Raw genomic sequence first — 12,623 nt, 5'->3', positions numbered from 1 at the left:
AGCCACCAATGCCCTGTTCAAATTTGTTCTTCTCTGACCTCTGGGTCTGAGTTAGGGACACAAAGACATCACCTGTAGCTGGAAGAATTCTTGGTACCTTGTAGGGGCTGAGAACTGCTGAATGAGAATGAATGATTGAATGGGAAAGAGGCCCCAGGCTTCCCTCCCAGTGTAGGGCCGGGCCTGGAGCCAAGCCAGGGTTTTGTGGTTGTCTTTAAAAAAAGAAACAAAACAAAGAATGACTTCCGACCAGCTGACTTTAAACTCTTGTAGGGCCCTCTCAGCCCAGCGGGGGAGCTGGGCGGATGCCAAGTCGGACTTCCAGGCCAGCCACCTAACTCTCTGGCTCTGTACCGCGTTCTCCTCTCACCTCCTCGCCTCCCTGATGGCTCTGAGGAGCTGGAAGGTGCTCTGCGCCCAGGGCAGCTCTGACTGGAGGCCTCTCTGGGCTCCCTTGCACCTGCATCTGGGTACCAGCGCCCTGGGGAGTCACAGAGTTCCTCTCTGAGTGTAACAGTCAGGAGGAAAGGGTGACTCAGTGCGGCTTTGGATGTGTGATTGTGACCGGACTCTTGATCTTTTCTTTCCTGTCCAGGCCTAATCTTTGACCAGAGAGAGATAAAAAGATAATCCGGAATTTTCTCAGCCCATGGATTTATAGTGAGAAGCGATGGGGGAAGATGCCTGCCCCGGAGTCACAAAACCCCTCCACCCTGAGATTCAGGATGTTAGGGTTGGTGTGAAGCGCCTGGCCCAGCGCCCGCCGGGTTGATTGTTCCAGGCTGACCAGGACCACGGCTGCTGCGAGGGCCGCATCTCTGCGTGTGATGGGGACAGGAGCGCCTGACGGCAGCTCCCTCTGACCTGTGAGTCCTGTCTTCTTCCTGCAAAGCATCTTTTGGGTGTTTTGTCCAGGGTACGGTGGGATTTGTGCCAGGCCGTCCTGCCTGCGGGTTGAAGGTTTGTGGTGATGGGTGTAGCATGGGGTGAGGTGCCCAGGGAGACAGGTGGGAATTCAACTGTTCTCTTGCTGTCACCAGCTACCCTACCTGTCACTCTCTTCCCTGCCTGCTGGCCTCCCTGGAATGCAGGACCAGGGGCAGCCTGTCCACGCCTAAGACATCGAGGGGGCCTGGCACGGGCTCTCAGTGTGCAGAGAGGGCAGATGAGGAAGGCATTATGGAGAATGGATTAAGACCTTGGTAGCTTCCTAAGAAAGGTGGGCACAGAAGTGTACATTTTCAGCTCTGTGCTTCGTACTGAGGACGTGACACCACGTGATCAGTACTGTGACTGGTGTGTGTCGGCAGATGGCTGTCCCAGTTCTGAATTTCTGGGTGACTCCAGGAAACGAGGGCCGGGTTCCTGTGGTGTCTCTCCTCAGCGGGGGCGATCTCAGCATCCTGCCACCTCCCAGGGATGGTGCTGAGATAGACCCGGTGAGCGCGATGTGGTCAGGACAGTGCCTTGCCGGCCCCTGGACGGCTCTTCTCAGCAGAGCCGGGTAGGCAGCGTGAGACTTTGCACTGGACACTGCTGGTCAGCGTGACGGCTGGTGAAAGGTCACCGTCCTTGGCACTCTAGAGGAAGGCAGAGTGGGAGGTTGGCAGTGGGCAAGGACAAAACAGAGCCCTGTGTGGCCCTACAGCTGAGCAGCAAGAGAGGCTCTGAGCTGGCCTCTGGGCAGGACTTGACCTGGGGGACGGGGGCCTCTGAGATATGTGAAGATCAACGCCAATGGCCAGAGGCACAATCAGGTCACCTGAAGGCACCTGGCCTTTGGCTGCCGTGATCGACCTGGGGTGGGGCCTTGGTCTGTTGGTGGTTGAATTCCTATTTCTACCATGCTGGCGGTACTTCTCAGACAAACCTTCCTGACCTCCCTGTGGGGACTTCTCTGGTTGTAGTTACGTTGTTCCATCCCCAGCTTTCCCATGTGTTACACCTCCCTATTCACTTGGAGGAGGTGGAGTGGAGTGGAGTTCACTGGGTCTCTAGTTGCTGGCACGTCAACTGAGGAGGCCACGGTTGTCCCTCCCCACGGGCTGGGCACATAGCAGACACTTTGGCCTATTTGAGTTGGCTCGAAGAAATGCCGGCTCTGTCGTTTTCATTTTCCTGAAAAATTCTGAGAGCTGGGCAATGGTGGTGCCTCTATAATCCCAGCCACTCCAGAGGTAGAGGCAGGAAAACCACGAGTCCGAGGGTATCCTGGGCAGCGCTAATGAGAGCTTATCCCAGAAGCGAAACCCCAACAATAGGGCTGAGTGTGACTTACGTGGTAGAGTGCTTGTCTAGCAGTCGATGCAGCCCTGGGTTCAGTCCCGGGGACTGCAAAAGGACAGAGAGAACCAAGCGCTCTCTTCCTTGAGCAGATATCTGTCTAACTTAGTGCAGCAGCCCTTCCCGTTGAGTAGCGGTGTGCCCATGTTCTTGCTGTGAACATGGAGCTTCTGGGGACCATGGCGCTTACCCAGGGTTGTTTACTCAGGAGAAAGCAGAGCAGGAAGCAAATTCTGCCAAGTGTTTGGTCGTGAGCAGCTGAGAGGTGAGCTGTTCTTTTCGGCTCTCCAGAACAATATGCGTATTGAGAACTTCTCTGTGGGTGCTCACTGTCTTAGAAGAGACAGCTTTTAGGGGTTCTCCTCCTAGTGCCCAGGAGGCAGACCTTAGGGCTGGAGGAGGAACCAACAGGAGGAACCACAGCTCAAGGGCTCATTGTGCAGCAGTCTCTCTTTCCCTCTGTCCTCCCAGGCTCCTCCACCTTTCCATGCCCTCTCCCACCTCTTCCCTTTTGTCTCTTGCTCCCTGGAGAAACCTCCTTGCGAAGATCTGGGCTATGTCTTCTCCCTCCTATGAGGTGACGGGTGGTACGGACCCTCAGGCACCCGAAGACACACAGCATTACGGCCACACATGAGAGCTGGCCCAGCCAGAGGTGGGCGGGACAGGAAGTTGCCTGCTGTGTCTACAGATGTAGCCATAATCACTATTTATTAAGCCAAGCTCTGTGAGGGTATGTGGCCAGCATTGCCCCATCCAAACCTCCAAGCAGAGCTGGGGGGAGGGTAGACAAGAGTGTTTGTCATTTGTTTTATTGCCGGAGTAAGTAGAGCACTGAGAGGCAAAGTGAGAGACCCCCAGGGTACCTCGTTCTGCCCCATCCCAAAGCCACAGACCGCAGCATCTGCCGATGCGGAGCGAGTCAGCTTCTCCCCTAAGCCCTCTGGCTTCGGCAGGGCTCCTCTGGTCCCCGTCTGGGAGGGACTCCGTTGTTTCTCCTCTGGCTGCGACGCTTGCGAAGAACGTGGGGATGACAGGTTTTGCAAGACAGGAGATCAGGATGTGGCGGGCCTCTCGCCCCTGGGACTCCCCAGTTAGATAATGGTGAGGCTGAGGCTTTCTGGTTCATGGCAGTACCCTTGGTGTCCCTTCTTGGCTGCATTTCTGCGTCCAGTTCCAAGCCTGTCTGCCTGTGCTCACCTCCCCTGTCCATCTTCAGCGGCCTGGCAGGATGTATTTCCTGAAGTGCATTTTCCTTGCAGTGCTCCTGTGGGGATTGACAGCACATGTGTTAGTCCTGCGGCTGCCCTCCTAGCTACACCGCCCCCTGCCCATCCGTCCACTTGCACTGTTCCTAGAGATGGCTTAGGGTCCTGGTCCTGTCCCCCATGGGACTGCACACCTGCCTTCTCCTGGGATCCCGGTGAACACAGTAGTGTGTGCGAGAGAGCCGGTGTTGACAGGCTTGGATGGAGCTCACCAGTATTTCATTTTGGTGAGGAGGGTATGGCCTCCGGCACATCTGTGAAGAAATAGGCTCAGGGAATTCAAGAAAGTTGATGTAGTTAGTTAGCTGTGGAAAGCACACAAGCTGTCCTTGATGATAGTCTCCTCTTCTCTTCTTCTCTTTCCTCCCTCCCTCCCTCCCTCCCTCCCTCCCTCCCTCCCTCCCTCCCTCCCTCCCTCCCTCCCTCCCTCCCTGGTGCTAGTACTGGGGCTTGAATGCAAGGCCCGGGCACTGTCTCTCAGCTTTTGTGCTGAAAGCTGGCAGTCTATCACTTGAGCTCCAGCTCTGCATCTGGCTTTTTTGTTAGTTAACTGGAGCTTGAGAGTCTCATGGACTTTTGTGCTGTGGCTGGCTTTGAACCGCAATTCTCAGCAGCCAGGTTTACAGGCACGAACCACGAGTGTCTGGCTAGAGTTGCAGATTTTTGTTTAGCTCTGTGGTGTTGTAGCTGCCTGGCTCCCCACCATATTACCAGAGCTTGTGATCTATGCCTTGTTTCGTGTCTGCAGAGCCTATGATTTACTTTAAGTCTGGAGGATTTCTGGTGAAGTGACTGTACAAGGTGGTCTACAGTGAGAAAACTAGAAGGTTTCCAAGGCAGATAGTACCTTACAGTCCCTAAGTGTTGCTGGAATCAACTGTAGTTGCTAATCTCACTTGCTACTTTTACATCTACTGGGCCCTGGACCTTCTCATCAACCCCTGCATTACTCTCTGAGGTTGAGTTAGGACTGACTAAGTATTCCCTTTGCAGTCACTTGATGGCTTCTTCATTCATTGTTTTTCATTCATTTCTCCTCAATAAATAAATGGTGGGTAACATTACTTCCCCCATGAGTTTATTATGAGATTTAAGAGTTCATATTTAGGTCTTAATTCAGTATCTGGCATATAATGTGTACTAAGGGAACAATAGTTGTTGTTAAACTAAATATTAAAGTGGTATTAGATTAAAACATATGGGCATATAACTGGATGTGGTGGTACAAGAATGTAATCCTAGATCTTCGGAGATGGAGGCCAGAGGGATTAAGGCCAGGTTGGGCTATATGTAAAGAGACTGACTCAAATTGTGTGTGTGTGTGTGTGTGTGTGTGTGTGTGTGTGTGTGTGTGTGTGGTGTTTGCATATGTATTTGTATTTGGGTGTATGTATACATATGTAGGTATGTGTGAACATATAGAGAGAAATAAAAATACTAAAGATGAATTATGCAAACAATGTTAAATTCGGTCCTGGTCTTCCTAGCTAGCACAACATGCAGAGTAGGTCATATCTGTATCTAAATTGAGGATTGGCAAACTTCTCCTACCTCACTTCTGCATCTGGGAAACCGCCATATGTGATAGGTAAAGGAGTGGGTGTGGCCACGAGCCAATAAAACTTTATTTATAAGAACAGGCTTGGGCTAATAAAACGTAGTTTGTCCTTCGTTTCAATGAAGGGAGCCTGTTTGTCTTTGAAAGACAGAGACTTCTTGATCACAGGCTCTGCTGCAAAACTGTGGGAGAGGTAATGTTTATATATGAGGTTAGTTAAACAGCAGATGGATGGTTACATCATGGGCTTTTTGCAGCAAATACAGAGGAAAGCCTTCACACGCTAGGGCTGGTCCAGTCATTGTGGAGCTTGTGTGTGAAACTGACAAGGAAACCCAAAGGCCTGTGCGTTTACCCCAGCAGGGCTGCTGCATTGGCAACTGCAGTCTCCGGCCCTCTTAACAAGGTGTCTTATTGGGTCTCTGGAGTAGAGTCTCACACCCATTTGAGTGGCTTGTGAGCTAGAAAGCCTAGCTCACAAGCTAGGCTTGTGAGCCTAAAGCCTAGGCATGGTCACTCGGTGTCCTGCGATACAGAGTCCTTATGTCAAAGAGATCCTGTCCCCTTTGACTGATCTCTGCCATTTTTGATGCAATATGGTCTTTGGAGCCAAATCAACCAGATTTTGAAGCTCTGCCATTTTATAGTCATGTGACCTTGCCCACCTTCCTTAACCTCTCCTGAGCTTTACACGGTTCATCTACAAATCATGAGACCTGCGGATCTCTTGTTCGTACCCACAGGCTGGCCATCTAATATTGGCTCTCTAAGTGTTAGCCACTCCCCATGCGGGGCCCTAGAGCCTGTGGGTGTGAGCAGTACTGCCCCGTCCTTCCTTTGGCCTTGGGAAAGCCTTGAGAAAACACTGGCCTGTGGAATTCCAAAGTTAATGGAGGGAGCAGATTCCACAGGGTCTCTGGGTGACCCCCGCCCCTTCCCCAAGCCCTCGTCATCCCTGAGCGAGTTTGGAGGCCAGTGAAGGTTTAGAGCCACTGCGAGGCGGTCTCTCGCTAGGTGGTGCAGGACGGTGGTTTTGGTCCCTTGAAGGGCAGGTGAGTAGGGCCCTCTTCAGGAACTGAACTGCAGACACCCACAGCAAGACCAGGGTGTAAGAAAGAGACTGTGCGAGAATCTCGGAAAAACCAAAGCACACCAGGTATGGTGGCATTGCCTGCAACGTGGTTGAGACCAGAAGTGGCCCTAACCGGTAGACCATACTGGACCGGAGTCACCTTAGGCAGGTCAGCTGAGCCAGGCTCGTTTCTGAAACTCTGGCTGTGATCCTCTCTCTAGCCAGGAGCATGGTGGCCTTGACAGTGAACCCGCGCCCCGGTCGATCTTGGTGGCTATCACCTTGCTGGAGAGTGGCTCATTTCCTGTGGTGGAGGGTGGAGGGTGGGCTAGGCGTTTCTTCCTCCTCTCATTTGCTGTCTGGTGGCGTGTGGACCATTTGCTGAGTGGGGATGTCTTCTCCTCCCATCTGTCTGCCACCGTCTGTCCCTGCTGGTGGGTGGGGGGGGGGGCACTGGGCCTTTCTGCCCCTGGGTCCGCATAAGTAGCTGCCCTCGGTGAGAGCCCGCGAGTCCCTGGGAAGTTAGACTGGTTAGCAGGAGGCGATGACATTAACAAATAAGCACAGCCTGCCACAAACCTCCCCAGCTTTCTGCTCACCCAGGGACCCCCAGAAACTTCAAGTTCCGTGTTTAGGAAACCATGGGACACGCCTAATGAAAAGTTTTTCTGATAGAAAAATGTTCTGGGGAGAGGCTAGAAAGCAGTTCAGCCTGGGGCTTTCTGGCGGTGTGAGCCTTGGGGAGACTGAGGCCTGTGGGCCCTCATCTTCTCCTCCTCCTCCTCCAGGAAGTTGATGTGTGAACCTTGGCGGGTCAAGTCCCTCCTCCGAGCATGCTCACGGTGGCTCTGTCTCCGCTGGGTGAGGCAGGCCCGTTCTGCCTGCTGTCCCTGGAGAGATCCCGAGGGATCAGGTCCGTGCCGCAGCTGGTTCTCAGTGTGGAGTCGGCTTGGGCGATTCTGGGGACCTCGGTGAGGAGCTCCAGGCTCCCCGCTTCTCACTGGAGTCCCGGGCCACTGGTCTTGTGACTCCTCGGCACATTGCTGTGGAGGACAAATGAGTCACCTCTGAGAAAGTGCCCGAGAGCTGGCCTGCGTGAGGTCCCTGGGGGACCCCGAGGGAGCCTCTCAGAGCCAGGGAGAGCGGAGCCCCAGTTCCCCCCCCCCCCCCCCCCCGAGCCTGCAGTGGCTGAGAGCCCGTTTCTTCCAGGCCCAGCAGCACTGGCTCAAGACAAGACGACGCAGCCAGACACACCCGAGATGATCGGGACCAGGAACTCGGCCTTGCTGTTGTGGCCGGAGCTGCGGGGATTCTGTAGATGGTCCGAGCTCGCTGCTGGTTTCATCCTCCGCACCTCCCACTGTCTTTTGGAAAGTCTCTTCAGATTCCAGAACCTCCTATGAGGGCTTGGGACACTTCCTCTATATAGTATGACTTGTTTAGATCTGAAACACTTAAATAAGAAGCCAGAAAGGGGCCCCGTGTTACGGGAGCCACTTGGGGAGATCGTGCCCCGAGTCCTGCCCTTGAGTTCCAACGCGATGCTTCAGCAATCTTATCTTCTGCCCTTTCCTGGCCTTTACTTCCCCAAGAACAAAGTCAACACCATTGAGGTTGGTTGTGTGGATGGTGATGGAAGCCTCAGGGCATTTGTTAGAGCACTTAGTCAAGATGTCTCTGTGACCATGGAAACATCTGATTCTCCATCTTAATCCTCATCTTCAACTCTCACTCCATATACCAGCCGCACTGCCCTGTCTTACTTGGAACATTCTTGACTCTGGCTTTCATTAGTTTTTTGTTGATGATATTCGAACTTTTTATAGGACTCTCTCCCCATGTATCCCAAGTGTGGAGTTGGGCTCTGTCAGAAGACAAAACCTTCCCTTGCGATTGCACAGCACGGACTGGGCCGGATTTGGCTCTGGTGGGCTACCTGTAGTGCATGCAGATGGGTCCCAAGAGATGACCATAGATAGACGTGGGTCTAGGTGCTGGGCAGGATTGGTCTGTCTGTACAGATTTCTCAGACCTCTAAATGATGCCATTCTGGGGGCCAAGTGTTTCAGGGAAAAGATGTTGAGGATGATGATGGTGTGCCCTTCCTCCTCCCCCTGTCCCCCACCCCCCATCATTCTGAACTGTGTGTCTCCCTCTGGCTTTCCTGAGCTCTCAGGACACCCGGCTCCCATGGGCTGGCCAGTTCCTGACACAGGGACTGCTTGCCAGGCACCCTGTGAGTCACTCAGCAGTTGGGGAACACAGAACCCAGGTGCCAAGTGCCGAGCTGGCCGGGCCCAATCGTTTGCAGCTCTGCGGTCGGTGTTAAGCCTCCTGGATGTTGAGGCAGGGAGGGGGAGACTGCTCAGCCAGGGAGGTCAGCCGCATGACGAGCAGGCCCCAGTGGAAGTGGAAATGCAGGGCCCCTTGTTCAGAAACGGCTAAGGGTTTTTAGGCGAGGACAGCAGAGTGGAAAGTCAAGCCTGGCCTTTCGGAGGCAGGGGTGACAGGATGGAGTGGGGGGGTAGGGGGGTGGGTGGAGAGGTAAGGGGGCCAGGCCGATTCCCGGGCCCCAGCAATCCAGGACCAACCAGTGTTCCAGGTGTTTGCCGGCCCTTGGTGTGTTTTATCAGTAGACAAGCCTTTAGGTTCATTTTCTTTGTTGGAGCCGGGGTTTGAACTCAGGGCCTCACACACTTGCTGGACGAGCCCCTTGCCACTTTTGTCAACTCCCCAGCCCTTTTTGCTTTTTAAGTCCAAGTCTCTATCTAGGTCAGCTTGGACCTATTCTTGCTTCTCTTTCTGTTGGCTGAAATGACATCTGCACTCTACCATGCTAAGCCTTTTCTGTTGAAATGAAGCAACTTTTTGTTCAGGCTGGCCTTCAGCTGTGAGTGTCTCGGTCTTAGCCTCTCGGGTAGCTGGGATTTTAGTTATGAGCCACCGTGCCTAGCTTTGGGTTCTTGTAGGTGCCGCACTTCCTTGAGGAAGACTTTGTTTGCCCTTGACTTTCCAAGACTCATAAACACAGGTGGATGCTTAGAGGTCAGACTGGAGCCCCTTCACTGTGTGACTTGATGATATCATGTTGTTTTGGGGGTGCAGGGCTGGGGTTGTACTGATACCCCTGCCCAGCCCTCTTACCTGAACTTTTGTGTGCTGAGCTACAAAGTGTTGCTGTGGTTATCCAGCTATCCTCATTTCACAGCTGAGAAAATGGAGGTCCAGCAAATCTCTTACTCTAGGTGTACCCGACATCAGTGTCTCAGGCTTTCTTATCTCACGTGGCCGCGGGCATGTGGTCGTGGGCAAGTTACTTAATGTCTCTTGGCTTCTGTTTGCCCGACCGTAAACTGGAGTCCTAATAATCTATGTGGGAAAGATTCTGATCGTTAAATGAGATACACTAAACCCAGCCCCCAAGACAACCCAAGTCTTCCATGATGCCCTGTTCACTGTTGGGGTTAGTTCAGAGAGGGTCCGTTTGGAATGGGCCCTGCCACACTTCATTTCCCCACTCTTCCTTCATGGACAGAACCAACGGCTACGTGGGCTGCACTTTTCTCCTTGTATTGTAGATTCCTTTGTCCTCCCTGACTACCTGAAGAAATCTCGAAAGCCCGAGTGAGATGGGAGGGAGGGGGAGGCACTGGGGGAATGCCTGGCTGCCTTTTGTGGAGTTAATTAAACCATTCCTGGGGATTCATCTGCTCCCTCGTTAGCACCAAAATAAATCCTCCAAATGGCTGTGAGCTTTCTAGTTGACGGCGCATTTCATATCAGATAGTCGCAGCGTTTTGCATCTTCTCCAACATGATAAATGTTTAGATAGCAACAAACATCAGGAGAGAAGGGGGAAATGGGGGAGAAGTTTAGGCTCAGGCGGAGCAGATTGGGTCCCTTTGGTGTGATGCTTGGCTTTCAAGGACTCCTGCCTGGGTTCCTTCATGTGCTGTCTCTTGCTGCTGGACGCTGGGGTGAGAGGACAGGAGGGCCGGGCTCTGCTCTCTAGCCTGCAGAAGCCAGTGCTTTCCTGGTGCCGGTGCTGTGTGAGGCTTGAGGCAGGTTCCCACGCACGAGGTCACACGTCAAGGTCATGAGCATGGTAGCGGAGGCACTGATGCACAGTCCACAGGGGCCAGGTTCTCAAGTAGTTTTCACCCTTCACTGGGTGCTGCCTACTACATGCCAGGATTGAAACGGTTCTCCCAGCAAGTTCGGAAAGAGGAACGCCTTATCACCAGTCATACTGCATGGAGACCAGCAGAGCTTGGAGGGCTTTAATTTAGAATTCAAGAATGCAAGGCATTTCATTCTTCCCGCGGGACTCCCCGGGCATACCCTCCCTCCCTGGGCTGCCTGCTTCCTACCTCCGGAATGCCAACACACAGGGCGTGCAGCAAATGGAAGATTCTGGATACAGATGGACAACCAGGGGTCCTCTGCCCTGCAGGAGGCCGAGCCTTTGTGCCAGATGGAAGTGACACGAGCCTGTTATGTTTACAGCCCTCGCTGTCCTGCAGGATTTCCGGAAGTTATAAACCATCGCCAGCCAGCACTCCCGGGAGGATGACCGGAAGTTATATCCGAGCTCTATTTGCCTGCCTCCGGGACACAGCAAGGGCGTAGCAGGCAGAGGAGAGTTGGGGCAAGGAGGCCAGACTTTCCAGGGACTCCTCCTGGCTTATTGCACTGTGCCTCAGCCGGGCAGATCTGGGTTGTGAAGTTTCCTGCAGAATACTCCTAATGCCGTCATGGTATTTTCCCACGAAGGCCTCTTCGTGTGAAACCGGGCCTCCCCCTGGGTTCCGACCTATCACCCCAGCCCGTGGATCCTGGGTTTTCTGAGATGTTATGTAGGAGGGGGGTTGCTTGGCAGGGTTGGGTAAGGGTGGGAGCTGAGGAAAAGGAAAAATGAACCTTCCACACCCAGCGCCTTCCTGATTCGGGTTCCCTGGAGCTGGAAAACAAGGGCTGATTCACGTGGCTCCAGGGGCCTCTCCCTGGCCCGAATCGGAGGCCCTGGTGCCTTCCAGTGACTAAGGAGGAAATTCCATTGCAGTTATAGCGAAGCTGTGCGCTGTTCGTGGCATTCTCTATCTCAGTTTGATGGCTGCCTCATCTTTTTGGAATTTGCCCTTTTGTGTGTGTGTGTGTGTGTGTGTGTGTGTGTGTGTGTGTGTGTGTGTGGTGTGATGGATGTTGGTGAACGCGTGGTGCGGCTCCGTAAAACACAACCAGATTGCTTCTATACAGACTCACAGTGGGTGCTAGGCTGTGAGTTTCATGAGCCTTGGTTTGTACTTTTAACTGCTTCTGTGTCTGTTCACTTTATCTATCATTTCAGTGCAATTGTCGTCTTTGTCTCCTTCCTTCTTTCTTCCTCCTTTTTCCTTTCTCATTCTCCAGGGTCTGTTCCTCCGTGTGTGTGTGTGTGTGTGTGTGTGTGTGTATGTGTGTGTTTGCATGCCTGCCAGTAATAGGATTTGAACTCAGGGCCACACATTCTTGCTTACTTAGTGTTTTCTGTTCAAGGATAGCGTTCAACCACTTGAGCCATACCTCCCCTTCCTGCATTTTGCTGGTTAACTGGAGATGAGTCTTACAGATTTGTCTTCTTCGGCTGGCTTTAGTTAAACCTCAAGCCTCAAATCTCAGCTCCCCGAGTAGCTGGGATTGTAGGTGTGAGCCACCGGCACCTGGAGCATGTCTCCTTGTTAGCCATTACTGACCTTCCACTTAACCGCATCGTTGTCTGGGACCCTGACATCCAATACATTCAGACTTCCCAGTGGAGGAACTCCCAGTGCCTGAGGACTAGGAAACAGCTGGGTCTCCATCGCAGAGATAAAAGGTGATGATCTGTTCTGCTGGGGAGTTTTCCGACTCTGCCTCCCTCTCCTCTCTTAGCCTCTACCTGATGGTGGGGTTGAACCCAGCTGAGGTGTTTGCAGAGTCCCTGTGACTTCCCTGGCAGCATTGCTACTCTGTCTTAGCTCACAAAGGCCTCCCCTTCTACCTGTCCCTCCCCCCCCTCAAGCACCGGTGCACATTTTCTAGTAGCCACAGTAGGTTTGGTGCCATGGGCTTGAACTCAGGGCCTGGGTGCTGTACCTGAGCTTTTCTTTTCTTTTTTTTTTTTTTCCTTTTGTTCAAAGCTAGCACTTTACCATGTGAACCACAGCTCCACTTCTGGCTTTTTGGTGCTGAATTGGAGATCATGGACTGTCCTGCCCCAATGGCTTCACACTGTGATCCTCAGATCTCAGCCTCCTGAGTAGCTAGTATTACACATGTGAGCCACGGACACCTAGCCCATCTCTTCTCTTTTGGTTGTTAATTGGAGATTGAGTCTTGCAGAATTTCTTGTCCTGATTGGCTTGGAACCTAGATCTTCTGATGTAGATTTTTAATGATCTTCTTGTGTCCAATGAGTGATTCA

At 52.9% G+C, this 12,623-nt stretch overlaps 1 long non-coding RNA gene across 2 annotated transcripts in view; it reads left to right on the top strand.

The window, feature by feature from the left end:
* The first annotated feature begins 431 nt into the window (after window positions 1-431).
* The window catches only part of LOC125360447, a 119,928-nt gene continuing 107,736 nt past the window's right edge, over window positions 432-12,623 (top strand). For both annotated transcript variants that reach the window (XR_007212746.1, XR_007212744.1), the window contains exon 1: window positions 432-866. This is a non-coding gene — a long non-coding RNA (uncharacterized LOC125360447). The remainder of the gene's footprint in view (window positions 867-12,623) is intronic.

This window comes from Perognathus longimembris, chromosome 12 (genome assembly GCF_023159225.1).
Source record: "Perognathus longimembris pacificus isolate PPM17 chromosome 12, ASM2315922v1, whole genome shotgun sequence".
Lineage (NCBI taxonomy): Eukaryota > Metazoa > Chordata > Mammalia > Rodentia > Heteromyidae > Perognathus > Perognathus longimembris.
The sequence above is the reverse complement of the archived record's forward strand: the minus strand, read 5'-3'. Positions and strand labels throughout refer to the sequence as shown.